The sequence below is a fragment of the Anolis sagrei genome, chromosome 5, assembly GCF_037176765.1.
Source record: "Anolis sagrei isolate rAnoSag1 chromosome 5, rAnoSag1.mat, whole genome shotgun sequence".
In the NCBI taxonomy this organism is placed as follows: Eukaryota; Metazoa; Chordata; class Lepidosauria; order Squamata; family Dactyloidae; genus Anolis; species Anolis sagrei.
This window is the reverse complement of record NC_090025.1, coordinates 53,901,637-53,926,052: the sequence shown is the minus strand read 5'-3', so window position 1 is coordinate 53,926,052 and position 24,416 is coordinate 53,901,637. Positions and strand designations below refer to the sequence as shown.

The window sequence follows — 24,416 nt, the reverse complement described above, 5'->3', positions numbered from 1 at the left end:
TGGTGAATTTTGACCCACCAAGCTCAAAAGGTTGCCCATCACTGATCTAGGCCATCTTTCACAAGCTCCTTTGTGAGAATATTATGGGGCACCCTGTCTAATGCCATACTGAAATCAAGATATGCTACAATCACAATTTTTGTAACTTAAAAAAAAGGAGGGGAGAGGTTCATCTGGCATGACTTGATTTTGAGAAATTCTTGTCAGGCATGCCAGACAAACCTTTCTCCCTTACCAATGACACTTGGTAAGGTAGAAAGCAGTAGCAAACAAAGGGCTGCATTCAAGTGCATAGACGCAACCAAGGAAACCACAGCCTGTGTGACCTAAGCAGGGATGCTGACACTAGAATGACTTGAAGGTCTCTCATTCCTAGGCTGAGATAGAGGCAGATAAGTGTAATAAAATTGTATGGTTAGTGAGCTTCTTTCTCAGGATGCATCTCCAGCATCAGGGAGAAAAGGTGAACATGGTTCCTTAATAACCTCCTGGGAGCAAGACTACGTCAAAGGTAAGAAATGCTTCTTCTCCTTTCCCTTGTCACCATGTCCAAGAACTCTGTTGCAACATCTCCACTGGCTGTCAGTTTGTTTCCAGGCACAATTCAAACTGCTGACTATGAACTTTAAAGCCCTTATACAGATCAGGTTCAGGCTACCTGACTGACCACATCTCCTTGTATAAACCTGCCCAGGCTCTGAGATCCACAAGAGAGAGGCCCTGCTCTTGGTCTCACATGCATCACGAGCTTGTTTGGTGGGAACAAGAGAGCGGGCCTTCTTTCTCAGTGGCTGCCCCTCCACTGATACTGCTGATGTTTAATTCTGTTTTATTTTTTCTCTTTTTTTAGGTTTTAAAATATATATTGTGAGTCATCTTGAGTCTCATTTTAGAGAGAGAAAAACAGGATACAAATCATAATCAGAGCCACAAGACACTGATGGTACTTAAGAGACAACACAAATGTTGAATCAGGGTTTGTGGGCATGGTGCCGCACAGATCTGTAGCCGGGGGGTGGGGTGGTGGTGGTGGTTTAAGATTTCAACCCCCCCCCCCAAATGTACTTCAATACTTCTTGTACAGTAACTGATGTTAGAAATATTAGGCTAATAGATGTTGTATGCCACTAGATGCTTCCATGTTTGCTTGTTCATTCAAGTCAATTCCTATACTTCCTACTTAGAAAAAGACATGAATATACTTTTCTTTAAACAGGTTTTCTAAAATGTTTGATGTTTACTGATTATTGTGGTGAAATTAAGAGTTTGGTTTTAGATTCAGTTATGTCTACTAGCCGCTTTGAATCATTTCCTCGTTTTTAGTGGAAAGATTGGATCAAAGAGTATGAATTAATAAAATATTTTATTTCTCTATTTCCACTACTTGTAGGTGAAATAGACTGAAGTGACTTTTTAAAGGAGTCACTCAAGTCTCACAGAACGGTGATGGATGAGCCACAAAGAAGTACTGGCTCTGCTGGCAGCAACCATAGATATCCATCCGGCATTGCTCTTGCTACTTCAATAGCAGCTATCCTCTTATTCGGAACATCTTTTGTACCGGTGAAGCAATTGGGCGTTGGGGATGGTAATTATTTTGATTTCAACCAAAGTTCTGTTGCGATACCTTGTATAGATCTAGATCTCATTGTGTAATTTTTACATACTTCCAATACACTGAGTAGCTCAAAAAAGGAAAATGGGGAAGAGAAATGAATCAATCCAACAATATTTTATTTATCTATTCAAAACAAATGAATTTATATTTTAGCATAAGTTTTCATAGAGATTGTGGTCCCTGTGAAATTCGCAGGCAGCTTTGAAATCTTCTAGAAAGCTCTTTCAGTACAAAATGATGGTAGCCCTGCCCACTCTCCCCATAGAGTATATAAAGCCAGTGGGAGAGGCTACTGCCTCAGTTCCTTTGATCCACCGCTCGTAGAGCAGATGAGGAATCTCTCTCTTGACTTGTCTTGTTATTACTGATTTTGACTCAAACTGCTTTTCAGATTCCTAACTTCTCCACCCTTGACCCAGACTGTTTTTGACTATCTGATTACTCCTGTCCTGACTTGGATAGATCTTCATTCTGTGACTCTCCGATCCCTGACCCAATCTGTTTAACTGTTCTGTCAGGATGTCTGCCTGTTTTAAGAGGAGTACCTCATGTGGGAGCAAACTGCCCAACTCAGATGGGCACATTATGTGCCTTCTCTGTCTGGGAGAGGGCTATGCTGCCCAGTCCTGTAAGATTTGCCTCTCTTTCATTCCCCAATCCTGGAAAAATTGAGAGGAGTGCCTCAAGGTTCTTCTATACAAATAGGCTCTCTTGCCCCTTTAAGATCTAGAACACCAGATCATTACTAGGACTGACGCAGATGTGCCCTTACCTGTTGTCACTCCCCTGCCCCAGCTTCACTTCCTGCAGGTGGCAAACGCAAGCCCAAGATGACCAAGCCTTCCTCCACAGCAGCGGACCTTCAGAAAGACTTGGAGAGGCCTAGACCTTCAGAAAAGGTGGGAGGAAATGCAGCCTCTATTGCCTTGGAGTATCTTGCCCCAGCATCACCCCAGTGGTCACTGCTGAGAGGACACCTACCAGCCAACCCTCCCTTACCACTTAAAGGGATAGCCAATAACCCAAAAGACAGGAGCAGAATTCAAAATGATCTGAACAGATTAGAGAGATGGGCCAAAACTGACACAATGAAGTTAAACAGGGACAAATGCAATTCCACTTGGGCAGAAAAAATGTAATGCAAAGATACAGAATGGGGGATGCCTGGCTCCACAGCAGTATGTGTGAAAAAGATCTTGGAGTCCTTGTGGACAACAAGTTAAACATGAGCCAACAATATCATGCGGTGGCAAAAAAAAAAAAGCCAATGGAATTGTGTCCTGCATTAATAGGAGTATAATGTCTAGGTCCAGGGAAGTCATGCTACCCCTCTATTCTGCCTTGGCTAGGCCACACCTGGAATACTGTATCCAATTCTGTGCACCGTAATTGAAGGGAGATGTTGACAAGCTGAAATGTGTCCAGAGGAGGACGACTAAAATGATTGAGGGTCTGGAGAACAAGCCCAATGAGGAGCAGCTTAAAGAGCTGGGCATGTTTAACATTCAGAAGAGAAGGCTGAAAGGAAATATGATGGCCATGTATAAATATGTGAGAGGATGTCTTAGGGAGGAGGGAACAAGCTTGTTTTCTGCTGCCCTGGAGACTAGGATGATGGCTTCAAACTAAAGGACTGCCTGGCCCATGAGGTCTCTTCCAACTGAATGATTATATGATTCTTTGGTGACATGACACCCACCAGCCAAGGTTAGTAGCTTGGTAGCCTACCATTTGTGAAATTTCACAGGGCCCATGATGGAGAAGTAGTAATTGCTTACCTGTAACCATGTTTCTCCGAGTGGTTCCCTGTGAAATTTGCATATCCCCGCCCATCCTCCCCACTGTTGTCATGCCTTGGCTCTTCAAGCTGCTACTCGCAGCGGAGGAACTGAGACAGTAGCCCCTCCAACTGGGGGGAGAGTGGGCTACCACCATTTTTTACTGAAAGAGCTTTTTAGAAGATTCTGATGTTGCCTGCACAAGCGCAGGAAATACCAAATGTGCGAATTTCTAAGGTGACCACTTGGAGAAACACGGTTACAGGCAGGAAACCTATATTCCACATATGCATTGATGAAATGATAATAAAAGCACGGGTTTTTTAGCATGACTAATCCGTTGTGAGAAAATGCAATAGGATACAATAAGATGCAAATCTTTAGCTAGCTCAAAAATCTTTAAAGAGCTATGTGAGCTGCGACAGCTCTTATAAACCCTTAAAGTTGTAAAAGCAACTTTAAGGGTTTATAAAATGTGTAAAAACAAATCATCTGCTTATCAAATGTCAGTTCCCTTGAAGTCAAATACTTCCTCTTAGGAGACTTCTTTGTTATATATATAGTTGTAAGGACTCCTGTATAATTAATATATCTAGCTACCATAAAACCATTATCTTTGTTTATACCTCCAACAATGTACTAGAATGTGTATATATAACTCTAGTCACCTGTTTTTCTTTCTAGTCTTTATATTTGAAGCCAGAATTATCTAAAATGACTTTACATAACAAAAATAATTTAAGTGTCCCCATTTTCATTTTAAAAGGCATACCTAAATGTCATTGAACCTATTTTTAAGTAATTCAAACCTAAATATTATATTTTAAAAGACCAAATATTACATTCCAGAATCCAAAATTGTCCACATAGGTGGTTGTGATTGTGACATCTTTTCTCTCTGATGGTTCAATATACACAAACTGTTTCATGCACAAAATGTTAAAATATTGTATACAATTGCCTATGTTTATAAGGTATATATTAATCATAATTGAATGTTTGATTAGACTTGGCTCCTATTGCCAAGTTAGCACATAATGTATACATATGGAAACACAGTTATTCTAAAATATGAAAATAATCCAAAATTCAAAACACTGGTCCTAACCTGTACTGTGTGGAAAAAAATCTGGCTTCATCTTCACAAAGTCTAAGCACTCTATAACATATTAAAAATAAATAAGAATTTGTAGCAGCTGGTTAAGAATTATCTATCATGCTAAACTCATCTTGCATTTATTTGGTTTTAGGAATGTTCTTCCAGTGGGTTCTGTGTTTTGCCATCGGGACAGCAGGCACACTTGTTCAGTTCATTTGCAACTTCCCTACATTTTGGCACCTTGCTATGGTTGGGGGCTTTTTATGGGCTACAGGTAATGTTGAACAACTCCTATTTCTTTCAAATAATGCACATGTTGTAGCATGGCAAACATTGGTTAAGCTTTTGAGTGCTCAGAGGATGAGGAAGGAGATGATGAGTTGCAGCCTGTAATTTCCAAGAAGTCTGTGGAAGATAGCAAGGGCCTGGAGAGAGATGCTTTAGAATCTCCAGGCTGTTTCCAGATAATGGGAGAAAGTGATATTAGTTCTTATGAGAATAGCCCAGAGTGGCCTTCAGAGGAAAATGTGGGAGACAAACGTTTTTCCAGATTGAGTTGCCTTGAAATTAGGAGGCAGAATGTAAAACAAAGACAAACTAGAGATAAGCAGAGAAAAAGCAGGTGTGCGCAAAGTGATATCATGGGAGGGAAGGAGGCCTTTTCAGTGGTTTCTGGGCTCTGAGGCCCAGAAGACAGAAGATGGAGACAGAGAGGACTAAAGAATTTGGGATTTATCAAGTTCCAGGGAAGTCAGAATATATACTTCTTTTAGTGCTTGGAGATAAGGAGAAGAAGGACCTGAAATGGCTTTGCAGTAATTTAAACTGGAAAAGGATAATAATAAAGTATTATGGAGAAGAGGGTCCCTTTCAAATGACATCAGTCTGAGAGACATAATGCGAGAAATACAAAAAGTATCAGAAAACCAGAAACTAATAAAAGACCAAGTGTTAAACATGAAAAAAGAAATAACTGAGGAATCAGGAGACATGAAAAAAATCAGTGAGTTACAACAAGATATTAAGGAGATCAAAGAAGACTAACAGAAATTAGAGAAAAGAAAAGACAAATTCTAACCAAAATTACATAAATTAGAAGCAATGAAATTAAAATTAGAATCCAGACAAGCAAAAATAGAACAAAAGAAGATGGAATTCCAACTTAGAATCAGATAAGTACAGGAATATCCAGGAGGAAATATCTGACAATTAATTGTTCAGTTAATGTCAGATCTGACTCTGACCTCAGAAGAGGTCATGGAAGAAAATACAGACAGAACTCACAGAATTTCAACAAACTATTCAAGAAAAAAATAAAGTGACCAGAGATGTGATTGTCCATTTCACAAAGGAGAGAATTAGAGATGAGATCCTCAAATGTAACCGAAAAAGTTCTATTTACTATAAATGAAAGAAGATACCCATCCTAAGGAAATACACAATGAACACATTGATGAAAAGAAGAAAATACATGTTTCTGACAAATGAGTTAAAAAAACAACAGATTGGTTTCAGATGGGAACGTATAGAAGGGGTTATGGTTCCGTATAAGGAAGAGAGATTTTGGATAATCTCAAAGGAAAAGCGAAGGAATTTTACAAGAAGATCAAGATGGGGAAAGAGCAGAACCATAAGATCAAAAGTGTAACAGAGAAAAGAAAAGACTGAGAACTGACTCCCCTGATGAGACTGACCTTCCCACTGCATCAATACCTACGGATTTACATACCCTGGATGAAGAAGACGATAAAAAAAGATTGAAAACATGGAGTTGAAATGCTATTCAAACAATATTAATACAATATTCAAACAATATTAATTAATAAATGGAAAAGAATATTTAATCAAATTAATCAAATTAAAAAGGGTAAATTTGATATTGTGGTGCTCCAGGAGACTCATATCACTCAAAAACATGTGGCATACCTGACCCATAAAACTATAGGGAAAGAATTGTATTAATCTTTGATTGAAAAAAAGAGAGACTTAGTAATTTATATTAACCCTAAAATAGCAGTAGAACCGGCCTTTAAAGATGAATTTGGAAGAATGGTTGGTGTAAAAATAACAAGGGGGCATAAAAAACCCTTATTTGTAATATATATGCACCCAACAGGCCTAACACAAACTTTATAAGCTGTCTAAAGGAAAACATTTCAGCCCAAGATTTCGAAGATTTAATTATTGTGGAGGACTTCAATGGGGTAATCGACCCCTGAATAGATAAAAATAATAACCAAAAGAAAAGCATGAATAGCCAAATGGGCAAACTACTGAATAACTTTCTTAAATTACTACAGGAATTTGACCTAAAAGATGCACGGAGAACCCATCATATAAAAGAAAAAGACTATACTTTTTACTCTAACAGATACCAGGCATGGTCGAGGATTGATATGGCATGGATTCCAAACTCACTAATTACAAAAATTGGGAAAATTAATATATTACCAAGAAATAATTCAGACCACTGCCCTTTAGAATTTATGATTAACAAGACACAAAAGTTGTTTAAATGGAGATTTAAAAAAACCCTTTCCACAGAAGGAGATATTAGGAAGAAAAAGGAATTTTTGAAAGAATATTTTTAAATAAATGACACCCCGATATTTTAATTTAGATGATATGGGATGCTAGCAAGACAGTTATGTGTGGATACTTTATACAACAAAATGCCCGAAGAAATACATTTAGGAATAAAGGAATATATAAAGTAAAAAAAGAAATTAAGAGGTTGGAAAAGAACATGAAAGACAGTCCAAAGGATTAACAAACTAAACACAATTTAAAGGTACTAGGAAAACAAAAAAAATTACTTGGAAATGGTAGAGATTGCAAAGCAATTAAAATATGTAAAACAACAACATTCTCAAAATACCAATAAACCTGGAAAATTGTTAGCTCGTAAAATTAGGAAAAAGTCAGTACATAACTGAAATTTATATTGAGGGAAAATGCTACACAACAGATCAATAAATAGCTAATCAATTTAATAAATTTTATAATAAATTATATTCTAAAGATAAAATAAAAAGGAAGATATTGTTAAATTTCTAAGCAATCAAAAATTACACCAGCAAAGAGAATTGTTAAATAAAGAAATAAGTGAAGAAGAAATTCAAAAAGCAATGAGAAATAAGCGATCAGAAATGGAAATAAGGCCCCAGGACCGGATGGGTTGACAGCGACATATTATAAGGTTTTTGAAGAAGAAGTAACTCCATATTTTAAAAAGTAATGAATTTGATTTTAAATCAACAAAAGATTCCTGAATCCTGGAAATTTGCCACAATCACAATGCTGCATAAAGAAGGTCAGGACCCCTCAGATGTCAGAAACTATAGATCTATCTCAGTGTTAAATACGGACTATAAAATATTTACAAATATTTTGGAAGATAGGCTAAAATTCTTTTTAAATAGTTGGATTCAAGTGAAACAAACAGGCTTTTTGCCAAAATGGAAATTGAAAGATAAAGAAATATTATGGCTGTAATTGAATACTATGAATCAAACAACCAGAAAGAAATGGCGCTACTAGCCTTAGATGTGGAAAAAACCTTTGACAGTTTGAATTGAGACTTTTTAAAAACTTGAATGAAAGAAATAGATCTGGTGTACCAATTTATGAATGTGATAAATATGATATACGACAAACAAAAATCAAAATACGCTTGAATGTAGACATTTCAAAATATGCCACTTTTATTTTTATACAAGTGGACTGACAATAACAGAAAGAAATCTCCTTTCCTGTAATTTGGACCCATTGCTCTGAATCCAAGTATCTAGGGCCACAGAAAACAAGCTTGCTTCTTCTTCTTCCTTATGGCATCCTTTCAAATGTTTTATTTATACACACTTACACAGCTATCATGTCTCCTGTCATCCTTCTCTTCTGCACACTAAACATACCTAGCTCTTTAAGCCCATCCTCATTGTTGCCGTTATTTTATTCCATTAGAATTATCATAATGGGTATTGTTGTTGCAATATTATAGCCATGAATATTGCATTAAGACTCAAAGGATTTTGTTGTTCTTTTCACCCTGTGCAGGTAACATAATGGTTGTTCCTATTGTAAAAACCATTGGGTTAGCCCTCGGTCTCTTAATCTGGGGTTCTTTTAACCTGCTCACTGGCTGGGCCATCTCAAGGTAAAGACATGCATAGAATCATAGAATTGTGGAGTTGGAAGAGACTGCATGATCCATCAAGTCCAACCCCCCTGCTAAAGACAGGCTTAAAGTTTCTTGTTGTGTGTATTTGGGATTTTTCTGCAAAGACTGTCACGTCTAGAGAAACTACATTCTCTTGCTCATATATGTTTGCAGCAGCTTGTGGTACAGCGATAATAGGATCCTACCCCAAAACATTAGCCAGAATCTGAATGTCAAATTGCTCCTGCAGAAGCAATGTCTATGCACTCAAAAAGACAACTCTACCCTTTCCCATGTCCCCTATGCACCCTGTGAAGCTGAGACGGGAGTAGCTACATAACTATCTGAGCAATGTTTCAGCATGGAAGGGAATGCTATGGAAAGGGACTCAAAATCCCAACATTATAATGGACAGGACATTGCTTTTGCACCATTACTCAGGGCCCAGCTACACCGCCATGCCATGCGATTGCAAACTGAATTCTATAACTACTGTAGACTTAAATAACACAGTTTAAGACAGTGTAGATGGGTCCCCAAACGCTTCTGATCTGCTGACATCTTAATTTCAGAACGCTATGGATTCTTTTTCTACAGAATTCTGAAATTAAAGAAAAAGACACGAGTGAGCCTACTTTCAATTGAAAATATGTAAGATTGATTAATTTGCTGAATTAACTGCCACGCTTCATTATTTTACTCTTTATTATTGTTGCATATTAATCCTTTTGTAAACAAACACAGAATGAAAAGAATAAGAAGGTAAACAATTGCACATATAGTAGATCAGATCCAGATATCTGTGATTTCGTATATATATATATATTATATATATATATTCTATGTAACAGATTTAATCAAACAGAAAATTCTGTACATAGGCAGTCCCTGAGCCGCAGACATCTGACTTACATCTTATTCATAGTTAAGAATGTGGGTGAGACAACAAGAAGTGAAAGGAAATGAAAGGAAGGGAAACTCACTCCTGGAAGAGTTATCAAGGGGAAATTGTGTCTTCACTGAAGCTTTATTACCAATCCTTGTTTCTGTGACAACCCAAAAGTGAGGTGAAATCTTCTGAACAGGGGCATCATAGACAGCAAAATAATTGCCTCAGATGTTTTAACCCTTATTTATGTTATCCAGCTATATATATAGAGAGAGGGGGGTGGAGTTAAAAATGTAGATGTTTATATTTAAATACAAATCCAGCTTAAGAAGAAACCTACAAAACCTATCTTGTCTACAACCCAGGAACTGCCTGTACTGTCTCAGTGGTCCCCTGGATATTGTCTGGCTGTGGACTTCTTTCTTAGTTTCACTTAATTTTGAAAATGTAAAAAACCAACAAAATTCTACTTTTGGTTCACAGATTTGGTTGGTTTGGAATTGACACAGAACCACTTGAAGAACCTATCTTTAGCTATTTTGGAGCTGGACTTTCAGTGCTCAGGTATCTGTTGTTTAAAATAGGCTTTGTTCTTAATAACTGTACTATTCTAGTTTTTTATATATAAAAAAACATAATTGAGTGAAACAATGAGCTTTGTGTTTCATGTGGGTTTTTCCCCAGCATCATCGTGTTCCTTTTCGAGAAAACTGATGTCGAGAGTTCACCACCTATATCAGAATATGATGTAAGTTCCATTTTCATATTTTAAATATATGCTTCAGCACTGGAAGAAAGGCTTTAGCTTTATTCAGATCATTTGTTTTCTAAAGCTTTGTGGGGGATCAATCCGACCCCGGCATTCTTTTATTCCTGTTTCATGTGAGATTGTCTTCAATAATGCATGTTAAGCTCTTCCATGCTACACAATAATAGCGTGAGAGGTGCAGTGACCATTTCACACTTCACGATTATAGCACTATGATTCCACTTTATCTGCCATAGTTCCAGCCTATGGAATCCTGGGATGGCAATTTAGGCCTCATCTACACTGCTATAAAATCCAGTATTTGAATGCAGATTGACTACTTCAAACAGAATTATATGGCAGTGTAAATTTGTTTAGCCAAAGAATCCAGGTTGGAATATTTCTAGAAATTTTAGACTCAGTAGATTTCATTTTTTTATCAACAGCAAATCATCGTTTGTGAACATGGGCTTGACCCACAGCCAGTCAATGCTGCTGAAACAGGAACTAATAACAACAATGATGTGTCATGGGTGGACAGTCTTTCTCCACTGAAAAAGAGAGTAATGTATGTTGACCATATGCTTCTGATAAATTTCTCTATCCTGTTTTTTTTTTTTTTTTGGTGACATCCATTTTCTGGTTAATTTTCTAAGACAGTAGAAATAAAACACTTGTAACTATCCTATTACAGTAGTGAGAACTTTTGACATCTCTTCCTGGGAACCCATCAACATTTTTCCATGTTGCTTTGTTTTCTGTGACAGCATTGCTCAAAACATACTGAATTTACCTTCTCTTTTTCTTCTCCTATAAGAGGCTGCTTTCTGGCTGCGATCGCTGGGATATTGTATGGTTCTAGTTTTGTGCCAATACTTTACATCAAGGATCATGCCAAAAAGAATGCAGTGGGCTATGAAGGAGCCAGTCAGAATGGTAAAGACCAATTAATTATTGTAATAATAGTCTCAAGAGAGAAACCCGTAACAGTCCATTGCAATTTTTCTTAAAGCAACCTTATTGTAGCAGTCTTAACCAATTTGTTTAATCATAAACTTTCAGGGAGTACATTCCACTTTGTAATGAAACGCAAGGCCTTGTATTAAGGCACAATAGTTTAATTCCAAAAAGTTGTGTGTGTATATGTGTGACTTCAAGTCATCTTTTGACTTGCATAGGGAAGACTAATATTAATAATAATGATAATAATGATGATGATGATTATTATTTATATCCCGCCCCCTCTCCCCAGGGGACTTGGGGCGGCTTAAAACATAATACATTTCGCACAACTGGTCTGGATTTCAGATCATGCGCCTATTATAATGGAGTTAAAGATAGAGGAGCCAGAAGAAACAGGTAATAAAAATTTGGAGATATGAAAGTTTGATAATTAAGACAGAAAAAAGTAAGAAATAACTATTTAGAAGAGATAAAAAACTACTTTAAAGAGAATAAGGACTTAGCAAGAATAGAATTTATTTAACAGTATATTGAAAGGAGGGAAATCCCCAGATACATGGAGAGAATCAGAGATAATAACAGTGCGAAAGAGTGGAAAAGAAGTTCCAGCAGACTCTAATTCATACAGACCCATTAGCCCCCTAAATCAAGATTATAAAATATTCATTAAAATATTAGTAAATAGAATATTTTATTACTAAAATAGTAAAAGATGCTCAATACATCTCTATAAGAAATATATTAAACATTCTTAATCATAACAAAAAAGCACTCTTAAAGGTAGGCATCTATGAAGCTTTTGATTCACTATACCATGATTATCTGTTGCAACTAATGGGTAACTATGGATTTTTAAAATAATAAAAGAATTATATAGTAACACAAGAGCAAGAATATGAATAAATGTAGGATTAAAAAAGACATTAAAATAGAAAGAGTAAAACAAGGTTGTTTTCTATCTCTGCTACTATTTGCATTAGCAATGGAACCTCTGGCAGAAAGAATAAGAAACAATGGCAGGATAAAGGGATATCAGATTAGGAATAAAGAAGTGAAGATAAATCTTTATGCTGATGACATTTTACTAATAATGGAAACTCAAGCAGAAGCAATAAGAGAAATACAAATAATTTGGAAAGATTTCGAAAAATATTTAGGATTGAAAGTAAAGTTTGCAAAAACTAAACATACTGTCTACCAGTTCATTATCTTGCAACTCATTATTTTCTGCACCTGGGATTTTAGCCTCTGAACTCTTTCCCCTAGAGCACAGCTCCTCTGCATCATGTAGAATGTGACCTTCATTGACTGTTGGAAGCACAGACTGCTCATTTTCAGGACTTAAAATCTCACGATGGCTTGCAGGCCTAGAATCCTCATGATCTACATCCACATTAACATGAGTACCAGGTGCAATCATTTACATCCATTGTGAACGGTGTTTATGCTCACATGCAAGTGGAGTGAAGCATCCAATTCAGAAAAAAATGGCAAAGCAGAAAACATTTTCTCCAACCTGATGCCCTCCTCTGATGGGGGAGGATTACTCCTGACACCCACAGCTATCATACTAGCTGGCATGATGTCCAGTGTAACCCACCACAGATGGAGGACTTCAGGTTGAAGAAGAACACTTTATATCAATGCATTTGTGGTTAGAATACTATTGCAATGTTTGATGAAATAGTTGTGTCTGATGAAATAGTTATGTAATTCCTGAATACGTTTCCTAAATGACTTTACACACACTTTGATCTTTTCTTTCAGATATAGATTATGTCCCTGCACAATTCATTGGTATCTTTGTTATTAGCACTATCTACTTTTTTATTTACGTCGGAGTAAGAAATTATCATCCTAAAGTTTATCCTGAAACCATAATTCCAGGTATAATTGTGAAACATGCACACTTTCATTTTAATTACAAGTTCATCTCAAATATATTTTAATCATGTTTCTCTAAAAAGAATGCATAATGTAACTGGCGTATGTTGCTGTAATTTTTCGGGGGGGGGGGGGGGGGTTGCCCTCCCAGCAAGGCCTATGTTGGGAGAAAAGCATCCAGTGACACTTTCACTCCGGCTGGAGGTAGAACCTTTGCTGAAAGTAACATGACACATGACGTCATGTCTTGTCCAGCATGGGACTCCACTCAATAGACAGGGTGAAAGCATTCTAGGATGCTAAATTCATCCCATTTCATGAGTTCATATTTCAGTGTGGGATTCAGATCCTTGGCTCCAGAGTTGTAGCCTAGTAGCCAAAGTACTTTGCCACACTGAAGTATACCATTCTTAAAATCACTAGCTAACTTTTCAATGGAAATGAAAAGTCTGCTACCCTGCATATGAAACAGAAAGAGTTATGATAGAAGGCATATCCTCTATAAGTAATTCTAATTCTAGCATATGAAACAGAAATAGTTATGATAGAAGGCATATCCTCTATAAGTATGCTACCAGTGGTAGCATTTTGCAAGTAAAATTGTTTTTAAGGTAACAATCTCATATCTTGGTTCTATAAATGTCTTTTGCAACATAGGATGTTGCCTAATACAAATCACACAGTTGGTCCATCTAGTCCAGTAATACCATTTCTGACTAGTAGTAGCTTTTGAAGGTTTCAGCACTGAGCTGGTCTGGTGGATGGAAGGAGTCTGGTTCGGCACTACTAGACACCTCCAGTTCCATCCTCCCATGGGCCCCTTGCTCATCTGGAGACATGAAATCCCGGTTGTCATTCCTCGCCACATGTAACGACACTGGCCACAGGAATCACCTCCTCCATCCCTCTCTGTCTTCTCCAGCCAGTGTTGGTAAATGTGATGAGCAAAGACCACCAACATTTTTTCTCCCTAAGATGAGGATACAAGAAGAATGGTAAGTGCCATCCCCTGTACACTGGCTGCCCAAGCCTAGAAAATGTGGGATGGCCATATGAACAGCCACAGCCTGTTACAATTCAGAACTAGCCCCACTGTTTACACTTCCACAAATTGCAGGGAACCTCCAACTGTTAACACAACAGAAGACCACATTAATTAACCTTGGTGGTCATTAGGTTAAATGGGCCTCATTAATACTTGATGTAATGTTTTAAATGTTTTATTGTAGTATTAATTTTAATTTTAATGTTTATTTTAATTGTATGTTGTTTCTATAGCATTGAATAGTTGCCTATCTGTAAAGCCGCCTAGAGCCCCCTTCGGAGTGGAGGAGGGCGGGCTATAAATATGGTAAATAATAAATAAATTTGTCATGTGGATGCCATGAGTCCATTCACTGTCATATCCCACCTCATTTGGTCGCTGTGCATGAGCTCTTAGAGAAGCTGCCTTTTTTGAGCTGTCCATTTAGTCCCATATTGCTGGATTGCACAATTGCAATTGTGCATGGAACAGTTCTCTTTAAAATAAACTCTACAACAGTGGTTCTCAAATTTTATTTTTACAAATATTTTAGATTTCAACACAAAGTGGTCAAGTATTCTGGGATTTGAAATCCCAAACACCTATAGAAGGTCTGATTTTTTAAAAAAATCCCTGTTTCATGTAACATGATGGACTCTGTGGTCAATGGCTTCTCTGTTTTTGGGAAAGGGGAAAGGTATAATTAAGATATAATCAGGCGAACCCTGTGACAGAAATAGGGAGGGGAAATAAAATGGTATGTTATAGAATAGAGTGTTGTAGAAGAGAGTGCAGAAGATTGAATATATTGATTTTATTTTAATTGCTTGTTAGGTTTACTTTCTGGTATATTGTTGGCGATCTCGAGTTGCAGTTGGTCAATTGTAAATAGTTACTTCACTGCTGTGGTCAGCTTTCCAATAATCACCGCCGTAAGTTGCAATAAAATCATAAATCTGTCTGTAAAGGAGGAGTGGGGAGCATGGGTTGTATAGTTTAGAAATAAGGCAGGATATTGAATACTTACTTGAGGGGCTTCAATTTTTGTCCATGCCAAGTAGGGCATGCAAGTTTTCTTTCTGTGTTACAGCTACTTTTTGCATGTTGGCTGAGGAATTATGGATTTTTGTCTTTCAACAAATAGCTTCTCTGAACCAAGACATGCATATTTCTTACTCTTACCTCTTAATGAGGGACTTCATCCCACCGAATAGGTGAAGTGTTTGGGAGAGTGGGTTTTCCCTAAAGCTTTGCCATACCCTGTTTGGGATGAAGCTTTAGCTCTCTTACATCTCTCTCTGCTATCCTTTTGATAGGCCAAAGCAGCACAGTAAAAGTTTCAGAGTGACAAGAGTTCAAAAGGATTTTGACCCAACACAGGAAAGGTGGGGGGTGTTGAAAGAGGGGTTACTTGCTAAAGTTACAGAGATACTAAGTGAAGGATTTTCATGCTTGCTGTTTTCTCCTGAATGTTTTGAATATCTTGTTTGCTATACCTCCTCAGTCCCAAAACGGAAATGGTGGCAGAAAGGAATTGATTCTGCCCATTTTGGCTCCTCCTTTCATGATGATGTCATCATTTTATCTACAAACAGTCAGTGAGGCATTTCCATCACATGGCAAATTGGGTGTATTTCCACACCTCTATGCAGGGAATTGAGGAATAAATCACTTGCCAATCAACTCAGGAATGATAGGAAAAACCCAAACTTTAGAAATGGCAAGATACTTCTACCCTACATTTGAAGCATATGTCATCTGAAGGGCACCACAGCAGCAATTACTTAAGTGTATAGAAACACTTATTTGTGTGTCATAAAGTCAGATGTTTTACATACAGTCTTGAGAAGTTGATTATAAGGAAGTATATATTAGGTTCTATTCTGCTCTGTAGATTCTGTTTTCCTCATTTCCTTATTTTATTATGATGATATGTGATTGCATTTTCAAAATGCAATCATGACCATGCTGGAATTTGCAGAGCTAGAAGCCATGGCTGATCCAAGACATTTTTGCCTGAGGCAAAGCTACTCACATCCATCAGTATAAATATACAATTCAATTTAAAGAAACAGCTGTGTTTATGTAGGCATGAAAGCACATTAGAAGCCTACATAAGAAATAAGTCAACTTTATCCAGAGAACTTCCCCTCCAAATTAATTGCAGAGTGGAGTGCAACAAAAAATTAATCCCTTCTGAAAGTTAGTTTGTTGTCTATACCACTGGAAGTTCCCATGGTATTACATGGGTTGTGCAAAAGAGTCACTATGGGAAGGAGAGTGGGGCTTCCCATGGACATCTCTTTTTTCTAACTTTTTCATTTGTTAAAACACTTAATCACACATTTTCATCATACAGCCTTTTCAATGGACAACAACATTGAAAAAGATGTTGTCATAATAGGAAAATGGCCTTCGTATTCTCCTGAGCTCACTTCCTTTTACATGGTGCTCACCACTTTATTATTACTCACCATCAAAATACAATCATGGGAGAATTATAAATAACAAACTCTGAGTTATTGCTAGAGCCATTGGGATGTAGTGATTTGAGCTCTGGACTACAATTCTGGAGACCAGGACTCAAATTCCCACTTAGTCATGGAAATTCACTGACTTTGGCCATAAACAAATCTTGTCAAGAAAATCCTGTGGAAGGTTTGCCTTACAGTCAGTATATATATTTAAGTCAATCAAGATAACTTAAAGTTATACAACAAAAATTAGTTGCTGCAGCCATGAGTTGGTGTGTGGTATCTCTACATAGGCAGGAGCAGAGGTGTGCTTCAAAATGGACAGTGACAAACTTTTACCTAGTTTTGAAGCATGTTTGTGCAGAAGCATTTGAATTCGACACACATTACTATGAGAGCTAAGCCTATCTACCCTTTCTGTCAGCTGCTTAGACAAAAGCCAAAGTTTCCTCATTCTTGTCGGGAGCCTTTTGCAGGTTTGATTCATGCTTTTGTTTGTGTGATTAGCTAATAATTCACTGCACAATTAGATTTTATTGAATGCATTATTACATTTAAATGAGATTGTTAAACATGAACAAATTTCTCACAAACAAATTATCTATTATTCACTATGTGTTAAACATGTTCTTATAGGGGCCCGGCTTTATAGCTGCAGTGTGGGGAGTGCTGGTGTTCAAAGAATTAAAGGTAAGGGATATGACATTCTGAACATACACGTACCATTACAGCCATATCTTCATTTGAGGAGCAATGCTAAGACTGGGAGGGAAAAAGCATTGGGGAACTGAGTTGTATACTTTCCCCATGCTACAGTTAAAGTATTAGATGTTATGCCATTGTATTTCCCCCCTGTGTAATTCAGACTTGGATGTTCCAGACTAGTCAAGAGAAAGGAAGCAAAAATCTCTTGTACCTTCTTTCTCCCCACCCATTCTGACTTTTCAAACCATTAGATGGAAGTTGTTATTAAAACTCACCTTGCTCCACATTACCAAAAGTCAGGGGAAAGTCTGAATTCTGGCTCAGAATTTGGGTTTCTCCTTGACTTACGGTAGTAGCCTACACGGAACCAGCTGCAACTGTCTCCACTGCCTTCCCATGTTTCCAGTGCTCAGACAGACTCGGGAAATTGAATAATATTCCCCCTGCTCCTTGTCGAGTCAGCAAGCCCGGAGAAGGGAAGAGGAAGAGAAGGAGAGATTTCATCCACTCCTGCTCCCCTTGCCTTCACTGATTTCAAGGAAAGTAAAGGAAAAAATGTAGGCCCTGTGTTGTGCCGCTGCTGTGGAAATATGAGAGGATTCATGTGTTCAATTGGAATCAACGGGGGGAAGCCAGGCAATGGGCGCTTTCCCCAGTGGGACGAGGTGAGGGGGAAGCCGGGTGATGCAAGGTAATGCAAGGCAATGGAGTCCCCACATCCCACCGTTAGATTGTCCATGATGTATGGCCATTCTGGTGGCTCATTTGATGAGGTCATTATAAAGCATGTACTGATAAAGCAACACTGGTATGAGTCTGCTGATCTGCAATGCGATATAGAAAATGTTATATTTCTTGAATCTCTTGTATTTCATTTCCTTGCTTTCCCCTTTCCAATCCATTCTATATTTCTGCAGGGACTGAAACACTATGTGTTGCTCATAGTAGGATTTTGCTTGATTTTGGCTGGGTCACTTTCAACACCTTTTTGGAAAGCCTGAAGATAACATCGCTTGAACCAGCAGATGGCACCATCAACTAATAAACTTTGTGTATGTGTGCAAATTATATACGAAGCCTGAATTAATTTTGTGTTCAGACTTGCATCTTATCTCCAAGCTATCTCATTATATGTGTGTGTGTAAAAAACAGATATTCCAAAATCCAAAAACTTTTAAATTTTACATTAAACCTCACAGAATTGGAGACTACAGTATGACCTTTCTATTCATATAACATGTTCCTGAATTTACCATGGAAACAGGAGAATGCATTTAATAGTCCACCCTATTGACATTAATGACTTCTGCCGGATCAAACATTGCTTTCTGAATTTTTGAATATTTTTAAAGTTGCACATAGTTGAATCTGTGGATGCAGACTGCATGGAGGTCCAACTGTATCTTAGCTATCAGAATTAAGAGACTATGACTGATAGAATTAAGATACATGTATATCTTATTTATTTATTTATTTACTATTTGTATACCACCTTTCTCAGCCTGCAGGTGACTCAAGGCAGTTTACAGAGGCAACTATTCAATGCCCAACAACATCATAGAATTTTAAAAAACATTTTAAAACATTAACATATAAAATTAATCCATAACAAGTTCAGTAAAACATAAATCATTTGTCTCTCCTAATTAAAATGTAATCCAGTCTCATCATCCAACCATTCCATATTCCTATGTCTGTTACACTGCCTTTTCAAACACTTGCTCAAACAGCCAAGTCTTGACTTTTTTCCCTTAATGTTATTGTTGTCGAGCACTTTACAATGGCTGTGGATTAGGCCCAAGCCATTGTGGGTTGCCTGGTGAGAAAAGAGAAGCCAATATTCCAGAATAAATCTCACCAAGTTGAAGCAGAAGTCACCAAGATGTTTATTTTGTTCCAGCTGGAGTGGATGTCAAACTGCAACCATTTGCCAAAGCCAACATGAATTGCATGGCAAAATAGCATGGTTATTATAGAAAATACAGAGCTGTCAAATTCAAATTTCCCACTCCTCTTGCCGTCTTCACGTTGATTGGATGGAGTCATCAGCTGGCTGGGGGGGTGTGGCCAACGGGAAGGAAGGAGGCGGGCCAGGCGGAAACAATGAACTGGGGAAGGAAAGATGACAGGATTAAGTGACCAATGTTTGTACAATTGCCAGTGATAGCTTTTGTCTAGCCCTTGAGCTGGCTTGGCTATTGTTTGGGTTCCTGGAAAATACATCTTCGCTTGACACGAAAGTCGGCCCTTTTGTTATCTTTAGGTCCTGAGTATGGGATTTGTAGATGATATCTTGAGTCAGTATTGGCCATCCGGGTTGATATAATGGAAGGAGGCTGAGGTGACCAAACACCTTTTGTGAGGAATGATTAAATTGTCCATGTGACTCATTTCTCAGATAGACTAGCCTTTGGCCCTCCGAAGTCTGAGGTAATAGTGCCATTTGTTTTATCAGTCATTCAAAGAGTTTTGGTGAGTTCTTTTGTCTAGGGATTAACTGGCCCAGGAAGTGAGAGAAAGTTTCCCAAAGCCATGAGGTGCTGGGTTCATGAAAAGTGGCATTTTTTCATATTTCATATAGGGATATGGGGAAGGGGGAACATATAAGGGGTTCATAAGGGTAAAATCATGCAACCTGCAAAGGGAATCATGCCAGCCCTCCCTCCCTCCAGAGTCCATCAAAAGTTCATATAGATCAGTGAAATATCATAAAAGTTCATAAGGGTTTGGTATAGGGTCCATAAGAGCTCCAAAGTCCACGAAAGGTTGATTAAAGGTTTCTAAAAGTTCATAGAAAGTCCATAAAGTGTGGGTTACAGGGGCATTGCCATGTGGGGCCATGGGGCCATGAAAGAGCCTTAGGTTCCCACATGGGGAGAGATAGGGGATTATGGGATCATTCCAGCCTGGTGTCTTTGGTAAAACTATGAATTCCTTGGTTTGAATCATCTTTTACAGAGTCCTGGCTGGGGGGGACGGGGACGACACCTCCGATATCATTATCTTAGATCTTTCCGGTTTTTAATTCTAGTCCATCTTCTGGCTTTAATTATGTTTCATGCAATGTCAAGGCAACAAAAATACCAACGGTGATGACTGTCATGCCAATGACTATATCTCAGTAATTTGACTAACACATTCATTTTGACTTAGCAAGATCTTGTATTACACTAGTGTGTATCCAATATTCCCTTTGTGAAACATGTAGCATGTAACAAAGTCCAGCTACTCCTGGAGAAAGCCTCATCTCAAGACTATTATTGTACATTCCAAAATCCTTATGAAACAGGTTGTCTTTATAACTCTAACTTTATAACTCTTTCTAAATTATCTAGGCTCAGGTCCAAGTTTAATTTAAACTTTAATTTAATTATATTCATAATTTGGGGATTTGAGGCCATTCCTATCTTTCTTTTACATGAGGCTGGACTAGGTTCCTGTACAAGAGGCAGGGCTTGGTTCCTTGCAGTGCGGCAGGACTTAGTTCCTTAACATGAGACAGGACTTGGTTCCTTTTATTGAGGCAGGACTTGGTTCCTTTCCATGAGACAGGACTTTGTTCCTTTTGTTGAGGCAGGACTTGGTTCCTTTCCATGAGTCAGGACTTTGTTCCTTTTGGTGGAGCAGGACTTGGATCCTAAACATGAGGAAGGACTGGGTATCTTTACATGAGGCGGGACTTGGTTCCTTCCGTTGGGGCAGGACTTGGTTCCTTGCAGTGGGGCTGAACGTGGTTCCTTTCAATGAGACAGAACTTGGTTCCTTTACATGAGGCAGGACTTGGTCCCTTTCGGTGGGGAAGGACTTGGTCCCTAAACATGAGGCAGGACTTCGTACCTTTACATGAGGCTGGGCTTGGTTCCTTTCTATGAGGCTGGCCTTGGTTCCTTTATAGGAGGCAGGACTTGGTTCCTTGCGGTGGGGTAGAACTTGGTTCCTTTTAATGAGGCAGAACAAGGTTCCTTCTGGTGGGGCAGGGGTTGGTTACTGGAGGGGTAAGATGGAACGCTGGCATCTACTGGGCAGGCAAGGAATCACTCTTCTGGGGATTCGTCCCTCCTCCTGTTGTTGGAGAGGTGGGTCGGGAGGCAACAATGGCATCCACGGGGCAGACAAGCAGTCAGTCCTTGGGGGATTTGTTCCTCCTCCTGGTGTTGGAGGGGGTGGGTCAGGGTGGAACACTGGCATCCATAAGGCAGGCAAGCAGTCAGTCCTCCGGGGATTCATCCCTCCTCCTGGTGTTGGAGGGGGTGGGTCAGGGTGGAACGGTGGCATCCACAAGGCAGGCAAGCAGTCAGTCCTCCGGGGATTCGTCCCTCCTCCTGGTGTTGGAGCAGTCGGGAAGGAACGCTAGCGTCCACAGGGCAAGCAAGCTGTCAGTCCTCTGAGGATCCCTCCAGGTCTTGGAAGGATGGGGTGGGGTGTTACGGTGGTCAACACTGGCCAGCTAAAACTTAGAGTGGGGGGGGGGGGTGGGATGCTGCTGTCCACAGGGCAGTCAAGCAATCACTTCTCTGGGGATTCCTCCCTAATGATCTAGGAGGGTGGTGCAGGATAATGTAATTTTATTTTATTAGATAAATTCCATTTTTTCATTTATAATGGTTATAAGAGGTCTGCTCTATTAAAATGTACCAAGCATAGAGATAAGTTACGGTTTCATTGTTTTGCTCAGAAGTGGTGTAATGTGGAATATCAATGTCAGAAAGTTGGGGATAGGGTTCCCCTATAATCTTTTGACATTTCCATGAAGAATCATGGAGGCAACTCTTTTATTTTTACTGTAATATAACTTATTACTGAAATTATTTAAAAAATTGTCAAAAGACAAAAACTCCTTCCAAACAAATCTTGCTACGGAAACCTCAGAATGATCACCGTAAGTCAGAAACAACATCAAGGCATACAATATCAAAATGTAATAAAAAGTTGGTTGTGAAGCATACATTGTTTCTGAAGTACTGCATAGCTATAACAGTTTTTATGATAATAAAAGAGAAGCTAGGAGCTTAATAAGAATAATTTGTACTGCAAACAATAGAATCCTGATTTCTGTTGGAATTAAGGTCACACCCAAAGGTTGCTAATAATAGAAAGATCATTCTAATTTATCATACTCAGTCCAAAGTTGTCAGAGGAAAGTTAAAAGACAAGCAAGGCTGCTGCTGACTCAAAGTTTGAATCAGCAAAACTGCCAAACTCATGAATATCTGACAGTGTGCTTTTAAGTGACCTGAAGCTAGCAAACTGCATACCAAATAGTAGCTTCCTTTTCTTAATGATCGTGAGAATTTGAACAAGTAAGTCTACATATGCTTGCTTAGAAAACAGTCCAGATGAAAGCCTCAAGTTGCCAACAACCTCTCCTGAAAGATGTCCTGTTGAATAGATGTCAAACTTCTATGTAGACAATTGGAAGCGTGTGCTGTTAGGACTGCAAAAACTGAACACAATGGAAAATGCCAATCCAAATGCATCAAAAATGACTGCCCCTTCTTTTCTGTTCACTATACTAGCCTTGTTGTCTGGGGACAACTGGAATTGTAATTCAATATGCTCAATATATCTGAAAGATGCTAGGTTGGAGGAAGATTATATCACACTTTCTCTGTAGCCTTGACAGAACTCTGGTGTAAGACTTATTCTGTGAAAACTTGCTATTAAATGTGTTCCTCTCCAAGATTCATAAAATAATACCACAGTAGAATCTTAAGTTTCAAATGGACTATGAGGATCATTTTGTCCAACCTCCTTCCATGCACGAATACATTGAGAAGACATTCATGAGAGATGGATATATCAATTCCTTGGCCATCTATTTGACTCACAATCAGCTATTACTGTGAGGGTGTTCTTCCTAATGTTTAGGTCAAATGTTTTATTCTGGTACTTTGAATTCATTGTTTTCAGCCATTAGCCTCTGGAGCAACAGGAAGACTCTTGCTCCATCTTGTAAAGAACATCCCTTCAAATAATTCAAGATAGCTCTCATATCACCCTTTTTCTGTTCTCCTGGCTGTTCCTGATAGACTTAGTGTCTGGAAGGTTTAGCATCTTAACTTCCTTCATCCAGACAAATTCCAATTGGTCAACATCCTACTTGAATTATAGCCTCCATACAGATTTCCAATGAATTCTTGCCAAAACTGCAATGTAGGTGTAGGCACTTGATATGAGATTTCATACCAGGTGGGACTTCATGTTTCTGTGGGGCAAGAGGTTATGCTAATTGTAGCAGTGCTACTGATAGGATCTTCTATGGACCTCTTCACACGGTCATCTGCAACACTCCTCTTGGGCTCACTTTGCCTCGCCTTGCCCGTCTGATTGGCCGGCAAGGTGATCACATGGAGGGAAGCTAGGAGTGTGTGTAGTGCAAACAGCTTCCCCCTATGGATCTGCCAATACAGGAGGCTTTCCATGTTGCCAGGTCCATGGGGAGGAGCTGCACTCACTATCCTTACTTTTCTCCATGGGATTGGCCTGTCGGCTGGCGAAATAAAAAACACATACCTCTCTCTGAAGAGGAGAGCCATTGCCACCAGCTGTGTGATGAGGTCGTTTATCAGACAGGCTTTTCCTGAGGGGGTCAGACTAGGGGTAAATCTATACTATAAAAATTAATGCAGTTTGACACTCCTTTAACTGCCCTGGCTCAATGCTATGGAATCCTAGCTTTGTGAGGCACCAGCATTCTTTGTCAGAGAAGGTGCAATACCTTGTAAAACTACAACTCACATAATTCCACAGCGTTGAACTAAGGCAATTAAACTGCAATATTCTAGAGTGCAGATGTATCCTAAATAAACTACACTTTCCTCCCCATAGTGGTGGGTTGTCTGATGATGCTCAACAGTTCCCATCCAGTCCTGGCCAAAAGTGGCGAAACGTGGTTATTTTAGGCCCATGTGGGAGCCCCTTGTTGTGCAGTTGATTAAACCCTGTGACGGCACGACTGAAAACCAACAGATCGCAGATTCAAATCTGGGGAGAGCATGGATGAGCTCCCTCTATCAGCTCCGGCTCCACAAGTGAGGACATGAGAGAAGCCTCCCACAAGGATGGTAAAACATTA

General features: G+C 38.8%; 1 pseudogene; it reads left to right on the top strand.

The window, feature by feature from the left end:
* Nucleotides 1-1,536: 1,536 nt before the first annotated feature.
* On the top strand, nucleotides 1,537-18,342 carry LOC132777253 (transmembrane protein 144-like; annotated as a pseudogene).
* Nucleotides 18,343-24,416: the final 6,074 nt, after the last annotated feature.